General features: G+C 46.4%; 1 pseudogene; it reads left to right on the forward strand.

The window, feature by feature from the left end:
- Positions 1-4,024: 4,024 nt before the first annotated feature.
- LOC142426711 (mitochondrial import inner membrane translocase subunit Tim8 A pseudogene) lies at positions 4,025-4,339 on the forward strand (annotated as a pseudogene).
- The last annotated feature ends 889 nt before the right edge of the window (positions 4,340-5,228 follow it).

Genomic DNA, 5,228 nt, shown 5'->3' on the forward strand with positions numbered 1-5,228 from the left:
TCTGCCCAGATAACTGATTGTCATTCCAGTCTTCTGAATGCCGCCGACTGTGGAGAAGACTGGATTGTGCTCCGGATTTCCCAGACAATGAGGCCGCTCTTGACGCCAAGTGGAGCAACGCTGTGTAAAATAAAGAATAAAGAATAAAATGTGCGTGCAAGCCAGAGAAGGGATGTAGCCACACTTCCCAGGTACAAGGGGCGGCAGCTGTGATTCATTCTCACTCTGGCTTCAAGTCTTCCAAGAAGGCAGACATCACATGCCATCACTGGGAAGGAGACTGTCTCGGGTCGAGTAAGAAGCCAAACTGAAGGCACATTTGCAGGGAAGTTATACAAACAATGCAGCCAAGAGCAGCCAGAGCCTGTGCCTAGGATGGGGTGCCTCCTGATCCTAACATCTGTGATGCCAGGGCAAGAACAGCACCTTCAAAGTTCCCCTGGAAGAAAACTCTCACAGGAACTTGACTGGAATGCATCAGGGCTTAACGTAGGCACTTGGCTGCCGATTCAAAGATTAGCAGTTCAAACCCACCAGCTGCTCCACAGAACAAGACGTTGCCATTGGTTTCCATAAAGACGTCAGCCTGAGGAACCTGACAGGGCAATTCCACAATGTCCTACCAGGTCACTATGAATCAGGCTTGACTATGTTAGCAGTGGGCTTGACATTGAACTGATGAGGCACTGATCAAAGTATTAGATTTCTTATCCTGTTCCCCCCGCCTTTTTTGGTAACTTCTAAGAAATAAGACAAATACTTTCTAGCCTAGAAAAATTAGAATATGTAGGTAAATAAAACTATTAGTACTGTCTTCACTCAGACACAAAAACTGTCTTGCAATTTTTTAAAAAAAATCTATGCATTTAATTTGGGGCCCAGGGGCCGTAATGGTTACTCACTGGGCTGCAATTCGCAAGACCGACAGTTTGAAAGCACCAACATCTGTGTGTGTGTGTGTGTGTGAGAGAGAGAGAGAGAGAGAGAGAGAGAGAGAGAGAGAGAGAGAGAGAGAGAGAGAGAGAGAGCTGTCTATTCCCATAAAGAGTTATAGTCTCGGAGACTCACAGGGGAAGTTCTGCTTTAGAGGGTCTCTGTGAGTCTGCACGAACTCAATGGCAGTGAGTTTGAGGTGATTTATATAGATATATCAATAATATACCAAACTGTATGCAAGAGAGAGGGCAAACTAAAACTTTGCGTTTGAGACTCTTGTGAAAAGCGCATCAAGAACAAATTCTGGGAGATATTATGGCATGGGGAGATGGTTTGAGTCAGGGTCCTGAGACGTTCCCTTGGGTGGAAGAGGAACGTGCAGAGAATATAGAAAGACAGAGGTTAGAGGACCGTCAGGAGAGGAGCCAGGGCAAAGGTTGTTTCCATGGAACCATTGTCTGGTGTGATGAGGATTTTTGAATGTGTGGATTTGGCCACAGGGAGGTTCCTGGAGACCTTTCCGAGCACTGTGTTAGGGAGCAGGGTACCAGCTGGTGCCATGGTAACGGTGAGATGGAGGACATGAGGAAGCTCACTGGCCAGGTTTGAGGGAGAAGAGAAGAGAGCAGTGGGTCACGTGTGGGGCTTCTGGACCAAACCCACTGCCCTCGGGTCAAGTCCAATTTTGTAATGACCCCATATGAATGATGAGTGTGGGGTTAGGCAGAGCATTTTTTCAAAGGGAAAAACTTGAACCTGAATGCGCCATGTGGTGGCTGAGGGGGGCTGCGTCCACCACTTCTGCTTTTTCAATGTGTCTTGAAGGGTGAAAATAAGAGTGAGTAATTTCCAAAAGCCTGAGAGAGAGAATGGGAAATGGTGACCGTGTGTGAAGCGTTGTGTAGACACAGGCACTACAAGCATGATGTCTTTACGGACCCCTCCCTCTCCTCCACAAATAACGACAGCAAGAACCAATGGCCACCAACGTGATGCCCACTCAAGGTGGCCCCGCATGTGTCAGCACAGCATTGTGTTCCCTAGAGGTTCAGTGGCTGGTTTTTCTATGAAGGTACCTCTGGGGTGGGGCTGCAGGTGGGGGGCTGGAACCTCCAATTTTGAAGTAAGCAGGGGTATTCACTGTTTGCACCACCCTTCTCATTCCATGGAGTCAGGTTTCCCTTGAAATTCTTTCTTCCATATGGTGAGGTCTCAGTTTCATTCAGATTCTTTGTTTAGAAGCCCTCTCTGGTGTTCAAATGTCGCAATGTGCCGTGATGCTGGTCATGAGGAAATGATGAGCAAGTTGTACAGGTAATTTCTCAAATGATTTCAGGCCCATTCTTGGGTGACCTGCTTGGAAGTGGTGCCTGGTGGAAGGTAAAGCACCTTGACGGTGTGGAGGTGCCAGGAACAACACTGCTGATGCCTCTGGATCGATCACATTGAGAAATCGCAGGGCCACAAGGAAAATTGATCATGGCCTCCTCCTGTTCCATCTCCCCAGGCCCCTACCCCACCCCCATATCCAAACATGAATGCCCTCGGGTCAGGGAAGGTATCAAAGACCTGAGAGAGAAGGAACCCCCTTCATATTCATCCGTGGTTTAGTTGTGATGTTCTGGGAATATATAGAGGTCTAAATAAAGGCATGTAAATATATTTATATATGAGAATGTGGAAATAAGTCTATTTGCATATATTTATAGGTTTAGTATTAAGGTGGTATTCCATGTTGCTCACCTTCCCGACACAATCGCTGAAGACAAAGTAGGTGCGTAAGCAAATGTGGTGAAGAAAGCTGATGGTGCCTGGCTACCAAAAGATAATAGCATCTGGGGTCTTAAAGGCTTGAAGGTAAACAAGCGGCCATATCCTAACATCTGTGGTTCTTACTTCAGGTCTCAATCTCTTAACATTTCTCTCTTTATCTTTTAGGCCTTTAACAAACATTATTCAAGCAGCCACCTAGCCCAGAAGCAACAAAGCCCACATGGAAGAAGCACACCTGCCTGTGCGATCACAAGGTGTCGAAGGGATAAGGTATCAAGCACCAAAGAATGAAAAATCATATCATCTTGAATGAGAGGGAGTGTGGGGTGGATACCCAAGGCCCATCTGTAGGCCCATCTGTAGACATCCCTTTGCAGAGGGGTTGTGGGGAGGAGACAACCCAGTCAGGGTGCAGTGTAGCATCAATGAAACACACAACTTTCCTTTAGTTCTTAAATGCTTACACCCCCCACTATCATGATCCCAATTTTACCTTACAAATCTGACTAGACCAGAGGATGTACACTGGTACAGATAGGAACTGGAAACACAGGGAATCCAGGGCAGATGATCCCTTCAGGACCAGTGGTGAGAGTGGTGATACTGGGAGGGTGGAGGGAGAGTAGGGTGGAAAGGGGGAACTGATTACAAAGAACTACATATAACCTCCTCCCTGGGGGATGGACAACAGAAAAGTGGGTGAAGGGAGATGTCGAACAGTGTAAGATATGACAAAATAATAATTTATAAATTATCAAGGATTCGTGAGGGAGAGGGGAACTGGGAGGGAGGGGGGAAATGAGGAGCTGATGCCAGGGGCTTAAGTGGAGAGCAAATGTTTTGACAATGATCAGGTTAATGAATGTACAAATGTGCTTTCCACAACTGATGTATGTATGGATTGTGATGAGAGTTGTATGGGCCCGTAATAAAATGATTTCCAAAAAAGAAAGAAAATAAATGCTTAAGTGTTGTACAGGAACAAGAGGACCCCAAATTTGAATGTAACATATCAAGACTCGTGTATTAAGTCTTCCACAGGACATAGACAAAAACATCACCTGAATGAGGGAGACCATGAGCGTGAAGTCATCATGGCATCCAAGGATTCACAAACACAAGGCTAATCAAACAGGACATGGACCATAACGGAAAGTGTCACCAAAAGGTGACTGCAGCAGAGCAGTCCGTTACAGTTGCAGGAGTGGAAAGGGGCCTTCATTGGAATACATGCATTCATGCAGATTGGAAAAGCTTACAGGAAAGGTCGGTGAGTTGGTGCCAAGTTGTTCTCGGCCAGCGTGGTCTCAGTGGGATGGATTCCTCCGTGTCTTCCTCTGCTGCTGGTTCGGGGAGCATGGACCCCCAGTTGCAGCGTTTTATTGAGGTGGAGCTGCAGAAGCAGCACTTTCAGTAGCTGGTGCACCAGATGTCTGCACTTTATTGGGAGAGGGGCATGGACAAGCCCAGACCAAAGCCAGACAGTCAGGCTGAGGCCTATTTTGTGAACTGCATTGAGCGCTTCCTCGATACAAGGCAATTCATCTTGAATCGACTGGCACAGACCCAGAAATCCAAGCCAATCTTCTCAGAAAGCCTTTTGGATGAATCTCAGCATTACACCTCATAGAAGAAGGAGGTAGTTCAAGAAACAAAGCTATTGATAGGATTGTTGAAGATAAGACTGGGGATGGGCGGGGGTGGGGTGGGGATTGTGGGCTTCCACCTGTTTTCACTTTGGGGACATCCTGTCATGTGAGAATGAGCAAAGACCATGTGGGGTGGGGGGGTGAAATAGTTGAAGTTTTTATATGTATTTGGGATTTTTTTTAATGCTAGATGAGTATAAAGCTACTAGGGAATATATATGTATATAACTCTATGGGTCTGTGCTTTTCCCAAAAAGTCTCATTAACTGCCTCCTATAATTTGATATTAAAACTACTTTCTATAATCTGATAGTGGGACCACGTAGGTTAAAAAAAATCTGTCATTTGTGTGAGTTTGTTAGGTAGCTAGCAGAGGGACTGGGGTGTCCAGTACGCATACTCAGAGGTTCGGGCTTCTGGCCAGGAAGGGGTGGTACACCTAGGTGGGTATTTCACCTGGATTGGCCCACCTAAGCCAGGTGAATTTGATTCAGCCAATGGGGTCAACCAGTATTGTCGACCATGCCTCCCAGGGGCCACTGCATCTGCAAGTTAGTTGCTATAAACTCGATGCTTTTGAGTGTCTTTTCACTAGGATCCTCAAAAGGACAGTTTATGTTGGAACCTAATACCCACATATATACATTTTGAAAAGCTACCCTACTGTCACCGAGTCGTTTCTGACTAATATGACCCTATATAGGGCTCTAAGAATGCACATTTTTACAGGAGCTGACTTCCTTACTATGTTGCCAAGGGACAACTGGCACGTTGGATCAACCAACCTTGGGGTTCGCAGCCCAGTGCCTAATCCGCAGTGCCACTAGGGCGCCTTTACATTAAAACATAGCTCCACAGAGCACCGTTGAC

Source organism: Tenrec ecaudatus, chromosome 14 (genome assembly GCF_050624435.1).
Source record: "Tenrec ecaudatus isolate mTenEca1 chromosome 14, mTenEca1.hap1, whole genome shotgun sequence".
Classification (NCBI taxonomy): domain Eukaryota; kingdom Metazoa; phylum Chordata; class Mammalia; order Afrosoricida; family Tenrecidae; genus Tenrec; species Tenrec ecaudatus.